General features: G+C 35.6%; 1 pseudogene; it reads right to left on the bottom strand.

Annotated features, from left to right (window-relative positions):
• Positions 1 to 18,657, bottom strand: part of LOC133636395 (asparagine synthetase [glutamine-hydrolyzing]-like) — a 256,169-nt pseudogene that overhangs the window by 137,335 nt on the left and 100,177 nt on the right.

Genomic DNA, 18,657 nt, shown 5'->3' with positions numbered 1-18,657 from the left:
ATCGTTTTTTTTAAAATTTATTATTAAATCCACATAAAAAACACAAGATACACTTACAATTAGTGCACCAACCCAAAAAACCTCCCTCCCCCATTTACACTCATTCACACAAAAGGGTTGTTTCTTTCTGTTATTAATATTCTGGTTCCTACATTATATATCAATATATATCAATACAGTCTGCAAGAGTTTCTATGTAACTGTTTTTATATTGTTTTACTTTCTTTTTTATTCAAGAAAATGTTTTTAATTTATTTATCTTATTTTATTTTATTCATTTAAAAAAAAAAGTACCTTATCTTCACCATACCTGGTTGTCCAAATTAGGCATAATAATGTGTTAATTCCACGACTGTATATATCGGTTGATATCGGTATCGGTAATTAAAGAGTTGGACAATATCGGCATATCGGATATCGGCAAAAAGCCATTATCGGACATCCCTATAAATAACCCAAAAATGTATATTTTGTTGTTTTCTTACTGTACCGAAAATGAACCGAACCATGACCTCTAAACCGAGGTATGTACCGAACCGAACTTTTCTTGTACCGTTACACCCCTAGTTAATACAATACTGTAGTGTGGGCAAGATCCTGGAAATCTTGGAAAAAGACAAGGTTAAGGAATCATGAAAACACTGTAGATCGGTGGGCTTCAAACTGAACCCCCCAAGGGCCGTGTACTGAACAAGTCAAAGAATGCGGGGGCGATACAGGCCGAGAAATTGTATCTAAAAATGTTTTCCCAACTCTGCCCTGAAACTGGTCCACTCCTCCTCGATATGTGCCCGTCATAGTCTCATCTAGGGATGTCCGATAATGGCTTTTTGCCGATATCCGATATTGTCCAACTCTTTAATTACCGATACCGATATAAACCGATACCGATATCAACCGATATATACAGTCGTGGAATTAACACATTATTATGCCTAATTTGGACAACCAGGTATGGTGAAGATAAGGTACTTTTTTTTAAAAAAATGAATAAAATAAAATAAGATAAATAAATTAAAAACATTTTCTTGAATAAAAAAGAAAGTAAAACAATATAAAAACAGTTACATAGAAACTAGTAATTAATGAAAATTTGTCAAATTAACTGTTAAAGGTTAGTACTATTAGTGGACCAGCAGCACGCACAATCATGTGTGCTTACGGACTGTATCCCTTGCAGACTGTATTGATATATATTGATATGTAATGTAGGAACCAGAATATTGATAACAGAAAGAAATGGGGGAGGGAGGTTTTTTGGGTTGGTGCACTAATTGTAAGTGTATCTTGTGTTTTTTATGTTGATTTAATAAAAAAAAATAATAATAAAAAAAAACAACAACAAAAAAAACGATACAGATAATAAAAAACCGATACCGATAATTTCCGATATTACATTTTAACGCATTTATCGACATCCCTAATAGAGTGTATTTCTTTCAAGTTAAGACTAGTTTAAAGTTATCTTCATTGAAAAGTACAGTGCTTTTCCTTCAAAAATAAGCACATTTCAATGTGACCCCAAACTTTTGAACGGTAGTGTACATATACATTTTAGCCCAATGCGGCCTCCAAGTCAAAAAGTTTGGCCACCCTGCATAGAACCTCTGGATGATTTGTGGTGGGGATTTTCAATTTGACAAAAGACAGACGTGGTCGTGCAGGTTAAAGAATCACACACACACACGGTCTGCAATGAAATAACATTACTGCAGTAATATTACACCACTGTTGGAATGTGCTTCGGAAGGCAATACCTGTGCTTGGAGCCAAAATACAGACAGTTAGCAGCACCACTGAAGCGAGAGTTCAAATAAGAGAACAATTCCCCCCCGTGAGGTGGTAAATCAGCAAGATGGGATTGTCCCTCCCCTGGCAGTATTCAACTCCCCCAGCAGCCTAAGCTCTAACAGTTATAGTACATCAACCCTGGTGTAGTCATCCCTCAAACCGAGGGACACTTTTCATGTTGCTGTGTCAGCGGTAGGGATGATACTCGAAATCAGTTTTCCCGGTTGTTTGATAAGACAAGAACCGAGTCCTCGGACTCGAACCCCTTTTTGAGAACCGGTACCCGTTACCGAGACCACTATAGTAAAGGAAAAGAGTTGATTCTTTATTCGAATCCCGTCCCGACCAGAAATGCTCCGTGGGACATCACAAGAAATGGCGTCACGTAGCTCAGTCATTAGGCGCAGATAGCGAAAGCAGGAAAACAATGGACGGGAAAAAGCGCTCCAAGGTGTAATAAAGTTCAAAACAAAAGCTATAATCCATCGAATAACTTTACTGAGAGATTTGAGCAGGGTAAAACACATGACCAACACTTTTACCACCAACCGGAAACATAGCAACCAGGCTAGCAACGCACCTCCTTTACGGCAGCTGTCGCAACGTTCTTAAAACAACCGCAGCACATACATATATATACAACACATCTCCCTTTTTTAACTTTTGTTTTTCTTTCCTTGTAAACAAAACAAAATCACACTGTAGATGTGTTGTCTGTCTAATTATAAATAATGCAGACGAGGCGTGTTGGCTGAGTTCTTGACGTTTACTTTCACAGCGTGGCAACATGCAACACTTTTCGGGGCTACCGCGCATGCTCGTCACTCCCGTTGCATGCTGGGTAGTGTAGTTGTTATATTCTCTCGCTCATAACATTTTTCCCCCTATAAAGAAATAATGTTAACTCAATAAAGTGTTTTTTTTTTTTTAGCTTTAACTTTTCATTTTTTTTAGCATTGTAACCACATTTGCAAAGAACTTTTCTCTTCATAGAATTTTCTTTCAATAAAGAAATAAAGTGCAAAAATGTCAAAGCATCATAACAAACAGTTATGTTCCAATAGCAGCAGAAGTGCACTTTTTGGAGAGCTGTATTATTTTCAGTTTTGTGCCCAAGGGACTGATTTTATTTAACACTATATTATTATTTATACACCTATAGTGATCACAGAGACAGCTTGTTTTTGTGTTACTGTATATATTTGTTTCTCTGAAAAATCCCACTTAATATACTTTGGGTAACAACAGTCAATATTTATTTTTTTTATTTTATTTTTTTAGGTGGGTAACAGTCAATATTTATTTATTTATTAGATTTTATTTTTTATTATATAATAAAAGTGAGCTTTTGTTAAACCAAATATTGTGTGTTTTTTTCCATGTACAACAACCTATCTGGACTCGATAAGAGAATCGATAAGGAATCGGTTCGATAAGAGGATTCGATAATAGGCTCGAACTCGATAATTCCTTATCAAACATCATCCCTAGTCAGTGGTGCAGAATATTTACTTCACACAACCTCTCTTTTGTGTGGGCGAGCACGCAGCCATGTAAGGGCCTGATGTAAAAAATGAAAAAAAAGTCATTTGAAAGAAGCCACTGTACCATGTCATTCCGTCCGAAGAAGGTGTAGACTGTGAAGAGGTAGTAGTCGAAGAGCTGCGACACACAGTGGATGACATCGAAGGCGATGGGCTTCAGAATGTTCATCATCTGCATGTACTTTCCTACAAGGACACAAACATTAGCATCTCTTTTGCGTCGCAGATACACAATCAATCATTTAAACTTTATTTATGAAGCGCTTTTCATACACAAAAGAAATGCAACGCAAATGAAAAACAATACCCCGATGACCCATATCCCCCATTATCACACACACTGATGGCCTGGCTCTCAGTCTCCGTTCTAGTTCATCCCAAAGGTTGTTCTATCGGGTTCAGGTCAGGACTCTGTGCAGGCCAGTCAAGTTCATCCACACCCGACTCTGTCATCCATGTCTTTATGGACCTTGCTTTGTGGAAGAGGAAGGGGCCCGCTCCAAACTGTTCCCACAAGGTTGAGAGTGTGGTATTATCCAAAATGTTTTGGTATCCTGGAGCATTCAAAGTTCCTTTCACTGGAACTAAACGGCCAAGCCCAACTCTGGAAAACAACCCCACACCATAATTCCTCCTCCACCAAATTCCACACTCGGCACAATGCAGTCCGAAATGTAGCGTTCTTTTGGCAACCTCCAAACCCGAGTAAACTCGCCATGAAAGCACTAAAACATACCGGTGTAGTGAGTTGACATTATTCACCCAAGGAACTTTAGTTATTAGAGAGTTCCGCTCGGACGGTTTTTCACGGGACACATTTCGGGCGTTGTTGTTGCACTAGTGAGCCACGGACTCGCGGACATCTAAGCACCTCTTTAGAAGCGCAAGGTCAGAGCGCGGAGCAAAGGCTAACCATTATTCCATATTCCACCATTCTGGACATTCAAACTGTCATTTTCCAAGTGAAAAAAAATTCCAGGATTTTCCAGAATTCCTGGTTTTCCAAAGCCCTTTTTCCACCCTTTTTTTTTGGCTACTACTCCTTCCACATTTTTCAACCCACTTCAACCGTTCCACCGTCAAAACATTCCTCTTAATCAGTACAAAAACAAAGTCGTTTTTTGAACTGGAAAAATTCCCAATTTTCCCAAAATTCCAGGAATTCCGTAATACCATTTAATTCAATTGAACGTGTCACTTCTTCAACATTTGTCCACCGATTAAAAAAATTCCAACACCAACCATTTCCAACTCATTCAGTTTTTTACCATTTTCACAAAAATTCTCGCTTTTCCCGAAATTCCCAATTTTTTGGGAAATGGGACATTCTTCAAAGTTCCTCAACTCCCACATTTTACATCTGATTCAAACTGTTCCACCTTCCAAATATTCAGCCTGTTCAGGAATTGTGTGCTCTACTTCAACAATTCTAAAAAAATTCCAGGATTTCCCATAATTCCCTTTTTTTCTGTTTTTCCCCATTCAAAATGAATTGTCCATTTTTCAAACTTCCATAATTCCCACATTCTTCAACCGATTCAAACCATTCATCCTTCAACATATTCCACCATTCTGGACATTCAAACGGTCATTTTCGAAGTTAAAAAAAATTCCAGGATTTTCCAGAATTCTTGGTTTTCCAAAGCCCTATTTCCACCCTTTTTTTTGGCTACTACTCCTTCCACATTTTTCAACCCACTTCAACCGTTCCACTGTCAAAAAATTCCTCTTAATCAGTACAAAAACAAAGTCGTTTTTTGAACTGGAAAAATTCCCAATTTTCCCAAAATTCCAGGAATTCCGTAATACCATTTAATTCAATTCAACATGTCACTTCTTCAACATTTGTCCACCGATTAAAAAAATTCCAACACCAACCATTTCCAACTCATTCAGTTTTTTACCATTTTCACAAAAATTCTCGCTTTTCCCGAAATTCCCAATTTTTTGGGAAATGGGACATTCTTCAAAGTTCCTCAACTCCCACATTTTACATCTGATTCGAACTGTTCCACCTTCCAAATATTCAGCCTGTTCAGGAATTGTGTTCTCTACTTCAACAATTCTAAAAAAAATTCCAGGATTTCCCATATTTCCCTTTTTTTTCTCTTTTTCCCCATTCAAAATGAATGATCAATTTTTCAAACTTCCATAATTCCCACATTCTTCAACCGATTCCACCTTCAACATATTCCACCATTCTGGACATTCAAACTGTCATTTTCCAAGTTAAAAAAAATTCCAGGATTTTCCAGAATTCTTGGTTTTCCAAAGCCCTATTTCCACCCTTTTTTTTGGCTACTACTCCTTCCACATTTTTCAACCCACTTCAACCGTTCCACCGTCAAAACATTCCTCTTAATCAGTACAAAAACAAAGTCGTTTTTTGAACTGGAAAAATTCCCAATTTTCCCAAAATTCCAGGAATTCCGTAATACCATTTAATTCAATTCAACATGTTACTTCTTCCACCGATTTAAAAAATGCCAACACCAACCATTTCAACTCATTCAGTTTTTTACCATTTTCACAAAAATGTTCGCTTTTCCCGAAATTCCCAATTTTTTGGGAAATGGGACATTCTTCAAAGTTCCTCAACTCCCACTTTTTACATCTGATTCAAACTGTTCCACCTTCCAAATATTCAGCCTGTTCAGGAATTGTGTGCTCTACTTCAACAATTCTAAAAAAAATCCATGATTTCCCAAAATTTCCCTTTTTTTCCTCTTTTTCCCCATTCAAAATTAATTGTCCATTTTTCAAACTTCCATAATTCCCACATTCTTCAACCGATTCAAACCATTCCACCTTCAACATATTCCACCATTCTGGACATTCAAACTGTCATTTTCCAAGTTTAAATTTTTTTTCCAGAATTCCTGGTTTTCCAAAGCCCTATTTCCACCCTTTTTTTTGGGCTACTACTCCTTCCACATTTTTCAACCCACTTTAACCGTTCCACCGTCAAAACATTCCTCTTAATCAGTACAAAAACAAAGTCGTTTTTTGAACTGGAAAAATTCCCAAATTTCCCAAAAATTCCAAGAATTCAGTACAAAAACAGAGTAGTTTTTTGAACTGGAAAAATTCCCAAATTTCCCAAAAATTCCAGAAATTCAGTACAAAAACAAAGTAGTTTTTTGAACTGGAAAAATTCCCAATTTTCCCCAAATTCCAGGAATTCCGTAATACCATTTAATTCAATTCAACATGTTACTACTTCAACATTTGTCCACCGATTTAAAAAATTCCAACACCAACCATTTCAACTCATTCAGTTTTTTACCATTTTCACAAAAATTCTCGCTTTTCCCGAAATTCCCAATTTTTTGGGAAATGGGACATTCTTCAAAGTTCCTCAACTCCCACTTTTTACATCTGATTCAAACTGTTCCAACTCCCAAATATTCAGTCTGTTCAGGAATTGTGTTCTCTACTTCAACAATTTTAAAAAAAATTCCAGGATTTCCCATATTTCCCTTTTTTTTCTCTTTTTCCCCATTCAGAATGAATGATCAATTTTTCAAACTTCCATAATTCCCACATTCTTCAACCGATTCAAACCATTCCACCTTCAACATATTCCACCATTCTGGACATTTAAACCGTCTTTTTCCAAGTTGAAAAAAATTCCAGAATTTTCCAGAATTATTGGTTTTCCAAAGCCCTATTTACACCCTTTTTTTTTGGCTACTACTCCTTCCACATTTTTCAACCCACTTCAACCGTTCCACCGTCAAAACATTCCTCTTAATCAGTACAAAAACAAAGTCGTTTTTTGAACTGGAAAAATTCCCAAATTTCCCAAAAATTCCAAGAATTCAGTACAAAAACAGAGTAGTTTTTTGAACTGGAAAAATTCCCAAATTTCCCAAAAATTCCAGAAATTCAGTACAAAAACAAAGTAGTTTTTTGAACTGGAAAAATTCCCAATTTTCCCCAAATTCCAGGAATTCCGTAATACCATTTAATTCAATTCAACATGTTACTACTTCAACATTTGTCCACCGATTTAAAAAATTCCAACACCAACCATTTCAACTCATTCAGTTTTTTACCATTTTCACAAAAATTCTCGCTTTTCCCGAAATTCCCAATTTTTTGGGAAATGGGACATTCTTCAAAGTTCCTCAACTCCCACTTTTTACATCTGATTCAAACTGTTCCAACTCCCAAATATTCAGTCTGTTCAGGAATTGTGTTCTCTACTTCAACAATTCTAAAAAAAATTCCAGGATTTCCCATATTTCCCTTTTTTTTCTCTTTTTCCCCATTCAGAATGAATGATCAATTTTTCAAACTTCCATAATTCCCACATTCTTCAACCGATTCAAACCATTCCACCTTCAACATATTCCACCATTCTGGACATTCAAACTGTCATTTTCCGAGTTAAACTAAATTCCAGAATTTTCCAGAATTCCTGGTTTTCCAAAGCCCTATTTCCACCCTTTTTTTTGGCTACTGCTCCTTCCACATTTTTCAACCCACTTCAACCGTTCCACTGTCAAAACATTCCTCTGAGTACAAAAACAAAGTAGTTTTTTGAACTGGAAAAATTCCCAATTTTCCCAAAATTCCAGGAATTCCGTAATACCATTTAATTCAATTCAACATGTTACTACTTCATCATTTATCCACCGATTAAAAAAATTCCAACACCAACCATTTCAACTCATTCAGTTTTTTACCATTTTCACAAAAATTCTCGCTTTTCCCGAAATTCCCAATTTTTTGGGAAATGGGACATTCTTCAAAGTTCCTCAACTCCCACATTTTACATCTGATTCAAACCGTTCCACCTTCCAAATATTCAGCCTGTTCAGGAATTGTGTGCTCTACTTCAACAATTCTAAAAAAAATTCCAGGATTTCCCATATTTCCCTTTTTTTCTCTTTTTCCCCATTCAAAATGAATTATCCATTTTTCAAACTTCCATAATTCCCACATTCTTCAACCGATTCAAACCATTCCACCTTCAACATATTCCACCATTCTGGACATTTAAACCGTCTTTTTCCAAGTTGAAAAAAATTCCAGGATTTTCCAGAATTATTGGTTTTCCAAAGCCCTATTTACACCCTTTTTTTTTGGCTACTACTCCTTCCACATTTTTCAACCCACTTCAACCGTTCCACCGTCAAAACATTCCTCTTAATCAGTACAAAAACAAAGTAGTTTTTTGAACTGGAAAAATTCCCAATTTTCCCAAAATTCCAGGAATTCTGCAATACCATTTAATTCAATTGAACATGTTGCTTCTTCAACATTTGTCCACTGATTAAAAAAATTCCAAAACCACCCATTTCAACTCATTCAGTTTTTTACCATTTTCACAAAAATTCTCACTTTTCCCGAAATCCCCAATTTTTTGGGAAATGGGACATTCTTCAAAGTTCCTCAACTCCCACATTTTACATCTGATTCAAACTGTTCCACCTTCCAAATATTCAACCTGTTCAGAAATTGTGTGCTTTACTTCAACAATTCTAAAAAAAATTCCAGGATCTCCTATATTTTCCTTTTTTTTCTCTTTTTCCCTATTCAAAACGAATTGTCCATTTTTCAAACTTCCATAATTCCCACATTCTTCAACCGATTCAAACCATTCCACCTTCAACATATTCCACCATTCTGGACATTCAAACTGTCATTTTCCAAGTTAAAAAAAATTCCAGGATTTTCCAGAATTCTTGGTTTTCCAAAGCCCTATTTCCACCCTTTTTTTTGGCTACTACTCCTTCCACATTTTTCAACCCACTTCAACCGTTCCACCGTCAAAACATTCCTCCTAATCAGTACAAAAACAAAGTCGTTTTTTGAACTGGAAAAATTCCCACATTTCCCAAAAATTCCAGGAATTCAGTACAAAAACAGAGTAGTTTTTTTAACTGGAAAAATTCCCAAATTTCCCAAAAATTCCAGGAATTCAGTACAAAAACAAAGTAGTTTTTTGAACTGGAAAAATTCCCAATTTTCCCAAAATTCCAGGAATTCTGTAATACCATTTAATTCAATTCAACATGTTACTTCTTCCACCGATTTAAAAAATTCCAACACCAACCATTTCAACTCATTCAGTTTTTTACCATTTTCACAAAAATTCTCGCTTTTCCCGAAATTCCCAATTTTTTGGGAAATGGGACATTCTTCCAAGTTCCTCAACTCCCACTTTTTACATCTGATTCAAACTGTTCCACCTTCCAAATATTCAGCCTGTTCAGGAATTGTGTGCTCTACTTCAACAATTCTAAAAAAAAATCCATGATTTCCCAAAATTTCCCTTTTTTTCCTCTTTTTCCCCATTCAAAATTAATTGTCCATTTTTCAAACTTCCATAATTCCCACATTCTTCAACCGATTCAAACCATTCCACCTTCAACATATTCCACCATTCTGGACATTCAAACGGTCATTTTCCAAGTTGAAAAAAATTCCAGGATTTTCCAGAATTCTTGGTTTTCCAAAGCCCTATTTCCACCCTTTTTTTTGGGCTACTACTCCTTCCACATTTTTCAACCCACTTCAACCGTTCCACCGTCAAAACATTCCTCTTAATCAGTACAAAAACAAAGTAGTTTTTTGAACTGGAAAAATTCCCAATTTTCCCAAAATTCCAGGAATTCCGTAATACCATTTAATTCAATTCAACATGTTACTACTTCAACATTTGTCCACTGATTTAAAAAATTCCAACACCAACCATTTCAACTCATTCAGTTTTTTACCATTTTCACTAAAATTCTCGCTTTTCCCGAAATTCCCAATTTTTTGGGAAATGGGACATTCTTCAAAGTTCCTCAACTCCCACATTTTCCAGCTGATTCAAACCGTTCCAACTTCCAAATATTCAGCCTGTTCAGGAATTGTGTGCTCTACTTCAACAATTCTAAAAAAAATTCCAGGATTTCCCATAATTCCCTTTTTTTCCCCTCTTTTTCCCCATTCAAAATGAATTGTCCGTTTTTCAAACTTCCATAATTCCCACATTCTTCAACCGATTCAAACCATTCCACCTTCAACATATTCCACCATTCTGGACATTCAAACTGTCATTTTCCAAGTTAAAAAAAATTCTAGGATTTTCCAAAATTCCTGGTTTTCCAAAGCCCTATTTCCACCCTTTTTTTGGGCTACTACTCCTTCCACATTTTTCAACCCACTTCAACCGTTCCACCGTCAAAACATTCCTCTTAATCAGTACAAAAACAAAGTAGTTTTTTGAACCGGAAAAATTCCCAATTTTCCCAAAATTCTAGGAATTCCGTAATACCATTTAATTCAATTCAACATGTTACTTCTTCCACCGATTTAAAAAATTCCAACACCAACCATTTCAACTCATTCAGTTTTTTACCAGCTTCACAAAAATTCTCGCTTTTCCCGAAATTCCCAATTTTTGGGAAATGGGACATTCTTCAAAGTTCCTCAACTCCCACATTTTACATCTGATTCAAACTGTTCCAACTTCCAAATATTCAGCCTGTTCAGGAATTGTGTGCTCTACTTCAACAATTCTAAAAAAATTCCAGGATTTCCCATAATTCCCTTTTTCTCTGTTTTTTCCCATTCAAAATGAATTGTCCGTTTTTCAAACTTCCATAATTCTTCAACCGATTCAAACCATTCCACCTTCAACATATTCCACCATTCTGGACATTCAAACTGTCATTTTCCAAGTGAAAAAAAATTCCAGGATTTTCCAGAATTCTTGGTTTTCCAAAGCCCTTTTTCCACCCTTTTTTTTTGGCGACCACTTCTACATTTTTCAACCCACTTCAACCGTTCCACCATCAAAACATTCCTCTTAATCAGTACAAAAAAAAAGTTGTTTTTGAACTGGAAAAATTCCCAATTTTCCCAAAATTCCAGGAATTCCGTAATACCATTTAATTCAATTCAACATGTTACTTCTTCCACCGATTTAAAAAATTCCAACACCAACCATTTCAACCCATTCAGTTTTTTACCATTTTCACAAAAATTCTCGCTTTTCCCGAAATTCCCACTTTTTTGGGAAATGGGACATTTTTCAAAGTTCCTCAACTCCCACATTTTACATCTGATTCAAACCGTTCCAACTTCCAAATATTCAGCCTGTTCAGGAATTGTGTTCTCTACTTCAACAATTCTAAAAAAAAATTCAGGATTTCCCATAATTCCCTTTTTTTCTGTTTTTCCCCATTCAAAATGAATTGTCCATTTTTCAAACTTCCATAATTCCCACATTCTTCAACCGATTCAAACCATTCCACCTTCAACATATTCCACCATTCTGGACATTCAAACTGTCATTTTCCAAGTTAAAAAAAATTCCAGGATTTTCCAGAATTCTTGGTTTTCCAAAGCCCTATTTCCACCCTTTTTTTTTGGCTACTACTCCTTCCACATTTTTCAACCCACTTCAACCGTTCCACCGTCAAAACATTCCTCTTAATCAGTACAAAAACAAAGTCGTTTTTTGAACTGGAAAAATTCCCAATTTTCCCAAAATTCCAGGAATTCCGTAATACCATTTAATTCAATTCAACATGTTACTACTTCAACATTTATCCACCGATTTAAAAAATTCCAACACCAACCATTTCAACTCATTCAGTTTTTTACCATTTTTACAAAAATTCTCGCTTTTCCCGAAATTCCCAATTTTTTGCGAAATGGGACATTCTTCAAAGTTCCTCAACTCCCGCATTTTACATCTGATTCAAACTGTTCCAACTTCCAAATATTCAGCCTGTTCAGGAATTGTGTGCTCTACTTCAACAATTCTAAAAAAATTCCAGGATTTCCCATAATTCCCTTTTTTCCCCTCTTTTTCCCCATTCCAAATGAATTGTCTATTTTTCAAACTTCCATAATTCCCACATTCTTCAACCGATTCAAACCATTCCACCTTCAACATATTCCACCATTCTGGACATTCAAACTGTCATTTTCCAAGTGAAAAAAAATTCCAGGATTTTCCAGAATTCCTGGTTTTCCAAAGCCCTATTTACACCCTTTTTTTGGCTACTACTCCTTCCACATTTTTCAACCCACTTTAACCGTTCCACCGTCAAAACATTCCTCTTAATCAGTACAAAAACAAAGTCGTTTTTTAAACTGGAAAAATTCCCAATTTTCCCCAAATTCCAGGAATTCAGTACAACAACAAAGTAGTTTTTTGAACTGGAAAAATTCCCAATTTTCCCCAAATTCCAGGAATTCCTTAATACCATTTAATTCAATTCAACATGTTACTACTTCAACATTTGTCAACCGATTTAAAAAATTCCAACACCAACCATTTCAACTCATTCAGTTTTTTACCATTTTCACAAAAATTCTCGCTTTTCCCGAAATTCCCAATTTTTTGGGAAATGGGACATTCTTCAAAGTTCCTCAACTCCCACATTTTACATCTGATTCAAACCGTTCCACCTTCCAAAAATTCAGCCTGTTCAGGAATTGTGTGCTCTACTTCAACAATTCTAAAAAAAATTCCAGGATTTCCCATATTTCCCTTTTTTTCTCTTTTTCCCCATTCAAAATGAATTATCCATTTTTCAAACTTCCATAATTCCCACATTCTTCAACCGATTCAAACCATTCCACCTTCAACATATTCCACCATTCTGGACATTTAAACCGTCATTTTCCAAGTTGAAAAAAATTCCAGGATTTTCCAGAATTATTGGTTTTCCAAAGCCCTATTTACACCCTTTTTTTTTGGCTACTACTCCTTCCACATTTTTCAACCCACTTCAACCGTTCCACCGTCAAAACATTCCTCTTAATCAGAACAAAAACAAAGTAGTTTTTTGAACTGGAAAAATTCCCAATTTTCCCAAAATTCCAGGAATTCTGCAATACCATTTAATTCAATTGAACATGTTACTACTTCAACATTTGTCCACTGATTTAAAAAATTCCAACACCAACCATTTCAACTCATTCAGTTTTTTACCATTTTCACTAAAATTCTCGCTTTTCCCGAAATTCCCAATTTTTTGGGAAATGGGACATTCTTCAAAGTTCCTCAACTCCCACATTTTCCAGCTGATTCAAACTGTTCCACCTTCCAAATATTCAACCTGTTCAGAAATTGTGTGCTTTACCTCAACAATTCTAAAAAAAATTCCAGGATCTCCTATATTTTCCTTTTTTTTCTCTATTCAAAACGAATTGTCCATTTTTCAAACTTCCATAATTCCCACATTCTTCAACCGATTCAAACCATTCCACCTTCAACATATTCCACCATTCTGGACATTCAAACTGTCATTTTCCAAGTTAAAAAAATTCCAGGATTTTCCAGAATTCTTGGTTTTCCAAAGCCCTATCTCCACCCTTTTTTTTGGCTACTACTCCTTCCACATTTTTCAACCCACTTCAACCGTTCCACCGTCAAAACATTCCTCTTAATCAGTACAAAAACAAAGTCGTTTTTTGAACTGGAAAAATTCCCACATTTCCCAAAAATTCCAGGAATTCAGTACAAAAACAGAGTAGTTTTTTGAACTGGAAAAATTCCCAAATTTCCCAAAAATTCCAGGAATTCAGTACAAAAACAAAGTAGTTTTTTGAACTGGAAAAATTCCCAATTTTCCCAAAATTCCAGGAATTCTGTAATACCATTTAATTCAATTCAACATGTTACTTCTTCCACCGATTAAAAAAATTCCAACACCAACCATTTCAATTCATTCAGTTTTTTACCATTTTCACAAAAATTCTCGCTTTTCCCGAAATTCCCAATTTTTTGGGAAATGGGACATTCTTCCAAGTTCCTCAACTCCCACTTTTTACATCTGATTCAAACTGTTCCACCTTCCAAATATTCAGCCTGTTCAGGAATTGTGTGCTCTACTTCAACAATTCTAAAAAAAATTCCAAAATTTCCCTTTTTTTCCTCTTTTTACCCATTCAAAATTAATTGTCCATTTTTCAAACTTCCATAATTCCCACATTCTTCAACCGATTCAAACCATTCCACCTTCAACATATTCCACCATTCTGGACATTCAAACGGTCATTTTCCAAGTTAAAAAAAATTCCAGGATTTTCCAGAATTCCTGGTTTTCCAAAGCCCTATTTCCACCCTTTTTTTTGGCTACTACTCCTTCCACATTTTTCAACCCACTTTAACCGTTCCACCGTCAAAACATTCCTCTTAATCAGTACAAAAACAAAGTCGTTTTTTAAACTGGAAAAATTCCCAATTTTCCCCAAATTCCAGGAATTCAGTACAATAACAAAGTAGTTTTTTGAACTGGAAAAATTCCCAATTTTCCCAAAATTCCAGGAATTCCTTAATACCATTTAATTCAATTCAACATGTTACTACTTCAACATTTGTCAACCGATTTAAAAAATTCCAACACCAACCATTTCAACTTATTCAGTTTTTTACCATTTTCACAAAAATTCTCGCTTTTCCCGAAATTCCCAATTTTTTGGGAAATGGGACATTCTTCCAAGTTCCTCAACTCCCACGTTTTACATCTGATTCAAACTGTTCCACCTTCCAAATATTCAGCCTGTTCAGGAATTGTGTGCTCTACTTCAACAATTCTAAAAAAAAATTCCAGGATTTCCCATAATTCCCTTTTTTTCCCCATTCAAAATGAATTGTCCATTTTTCAAACTTCCATAATTCCCACATTCTTCAACCGATTCAAACCATTCCACCTTCAACATATTCCACCATTCTGGACATTCAAACTGTCATTTTCCAAGTTGAAAAAAATTCCAGGATTTTCCAGAATTCTTGGTTTTCCAAAGCCCTATTTCCACCCTTTTTTTTGGCTACTACTCCTTCCACATTTTTCAACCCACTTCAACCGTTCCACCGTCAAAACATTCCTCTTAATCAGTACAAAAACAAAGTAGTTTTTTGAACTGGAAAAATTCCCAATTTTCCCAAAATTCCAGGAATTCCGTAATACCATTTAATTCAATTCAACATGTTACTACTTCAACATTTGTCCACTGATTTAAAAAATTCCAACACCAACCATTTCAACTCATTCAGTTTTTTACCATTTTCACTAAAATTCTCGCTTTTCCCGAAATTCCCAATTTTTTGGGAAATGGGACATTCTTCAAAGTTCCTCAACTCCCACATTTTCCAGCTGATTCAAACCGTTCCAACTTCCAAATATTCAGCCTGTTCAGGAATTGTGTGCTCTACTTCAACAATTCTAAAAAAAATTCCAGGATTTCCCATAATTCCCTTTTTTCCCCCTCTTTTTCCCCATTCAAAATGAATTGTCCGTTTTTCAAACTTCCATAATTCCCACATTCTTCAACCGATTCAAACCATTCCACCTTCAACATATTCCACCATTCTGGACATTCAAACTGTCATTTTCCAAGTGAAAAAAAATTCTAGGATTTTCCAAAATTCCTGGTTTTCCAAAGCCCTATTTCCACCCTTTTTTTGGGCTACTACTCCTTCCACATTTTTCAACCCACTTCAACCGTTCCACCGTCAAAACATTCCTCTTAATCAGTACAACAACAAAGTAGTTTTTTGAACCGGAAAAATTCCCAATTTTCCCAAAATTCTAGGAATTCCGTAATACCATTTAATTCAATTCAACATGTTACTTCTTCCACCGATTTAAAAAATTCCAACACCAACCATTTCAACTCATTCAGTTTTTTACCAGCTTCACAAAAATTCTCGCTTTTCCCGAAATTCCCAATTTTTTGGGAAATGGGACATTCTTCCAAGTTCCTCAACTCCCACATTTTACATCTGATTCAAACTGTTCCACCTTCCATGTATTCAGCCTGTTCAGGAATTGTGTGCTCTACTTCAACAATTCTAAAAAAAATTCCAGGATTTCCCATATTTCCCTTTTTTCCCCTCTTTTTCCCCATTCAAAATGAATTGTCCATTTTTCAAACTTCCATAATTCCCACATTCTTCAACCGATTCAAACCATTCCACCTTCAACATATTCCACCATTCTGGACATTCAAACTGTCATTTTCCAAGTTGAAAAAAATTCCAGGATTTTCCAGAATTCTTGGTTTTCCAAAGCCCTATTTCCACCCTTTTTTTTTGGCTACTACTCCTTCCACATTTTTCAACCCACTTCAACCGTTCCACTGTCAAAACATTCCTCTTAATCAGTACAAAAACAAAGTCGTTTTTTGAACTGAAAAAATTCCCAATTTTCCCAAAATTCCAGGAATTCCGTAATACCATTTAATTCAATTCAACATGTTACTTCTTCCACCGATTTAAAAAATTCCAACACCAACCATTTCAACTCATTCAGTTTTTTACCAGCTTCACAAAAATTCTCGCTTTTCCCGAAATTCCCAATTTTTTGGGAAATGGGACATTCTTCCAAGTTCCTCAACTCCCACATTTTACATCTGATTCAAACTGTTCCACCTTCCATGTATTCAGCCTGTTCAGGAATTGTGTGCTCTACTTCAACAATTCTAAAAAAAATTCCAGGATTTCCCATATTTCCCTTTTTTCCCCTCTTTTTCCCCATTCAAAATGAATTGTCCATTTTTCAAACTTCCATAATTCCCACATTCTTCAACCGATTCAAACCATTCCACCTTCAACATATTCCACCATTCTGGACATTCAAACTGTCATTTTCCAAGTTGAAAAAAATTCCAGGATTTTCCAGAATTCTTGGTTTTCCAAAGCCCTATTTCCACCCTTTTTTTTTGGCTACTACTCCTTCCACATTTTTCAACCCACTTCAACCGTTCCACTGTCAAAACATTCCTCTTAATCAGTACAAAAACAAAGTCGTTTTTTGAACTGAAAAAATTCCCAATTTTCCCAAAATTCCAGGAATTCCATAATACCATTTAATTCAATTGAACGTGTCACTTCTTCAACATTTGTCCACCGATTTAAAAAATTCCAACACCAACCATTTCCAACTCATTCAGTTTTTTACCATTTTCACAAAAATTCTCGCTTTTCCCGAAATTCCCAATTTTTTGGGAAATGGGACATTCTTCAAAGTTCCTCAACTCCCACATTTTACATCTGATTCAAACTGTTCCAACTTCCAAATATTCAGCCTGTTCAGGAATTGTGTGCTCTACTTCAACAATTCTAAAAAAATTCCAGGATTTCCCATAATTCCCTTTTTCTCAGTTTTTTCCCATTCAAAATGAATTGTCCGTTTTTCAAACTTCCATAATTCTTCAACCGATTCAAACCATTCCACCTTCAACATATTCCACCATTCTGGACATTCAAACTGTCATTTTCCAAGTGAAAAAAAATTCCAGGATTTTCCAGAATTTTTGGTTTTCCAAAGCCCTTTTTCCACCCTTTTTTTTGGCGACCACTTCTACATTTTTCAACCCACTTCAACCGTTCCACCATCAAAACATTCCTCTTAATCAGTACAAAAAAAAAGTTGTTTTTGAACTGGAAAAATTCCCAATTTTCCCAAAATTCCAGGAATTCCGTAATACCATTTAATTCAATTCAACATGTTCCTTCTTCCACCGATTTAAAAAATTCCAACACCAACCATTTCAACCCATTCAGTTTTTTACCATTTTCACAAAAATTCTCGCTTTTCCCGAAATTCCCAATTTTTTGGGAAATGGGACATTTTTCAAAGTTCCTCAACTCCCACATTTTACATCTGATTCAAACCGTTCCAACTTCCAAATATTCAGCCTGTTCAGGAATTGTGTGCTCTACTTCAACAATTCTAAAAAAAATTCCAGGATTTCCCATAATTCCCTTCTTTTCCCTCTTTTTCCCCATTCAAAATGAATTGTCCATTTTTCAAACTTCCATAATTCCCACATTCTTCAACCGATTCAAACCATTCCACCTTCAACATATTCCACCATTCTGGACATTCAAACTGTCATTTTCCAAGTTAAACAAAATTCCAGGATTTTCCAGAATTCCTGGTTTTCCAAAGCCCTATTTCCACCCTTTTTTTTGGCGACCACTTCCACATTTTTAACCCACTTCAACCGTTCCACCGTCAAAACATTCCTCTTAATCAGTACAAAAACAAAGTAGTTTTTTAAACTGGAAAAATTCCCAATTTTCCCAAAATTTCAGGAATTCCGTAATACCATTTAATTCAATTCAACATGTTACTACTTCAACATTTATCCACCGATTTAAAAAATTCCAACACCAACCATTTCCTACTCATTCAGTTTTTTACCATTTTCACAAAAATTCTCGCTTTTCCCGAAATCCTCAATTTTTTGGGAAATGGGACATTCTTCAAAGTTCCTTAACTCCCACATTTTACATCTGATTCAAACTGTTCCAACTTCCAAATATTCAGCCTGTTCAGAAATTGTGTGCTCTACTTCA

This window comes from Entelurus aequoreus, linkage group LG20 (assembly GCF_033978785.1).
Source record: "Entelurus aequoreus isolate RoL-2023_Sb linkage group LG20, RoL_Eaeq_v1.1, whole genome shotgun sequence".
Classification (NCBI taxonomy): domain Eukaryota; kingdom Metazoa; phylum Chordata; class Actinopteri; order Syngnathiformes; family Syngnathidae; genus Entelurus; species Entelurus aequoreus.
Note: the sequence above shows the minus strand (reverse complement) of the source record. Positions and strands in the feature narration are given on the sequence as shown.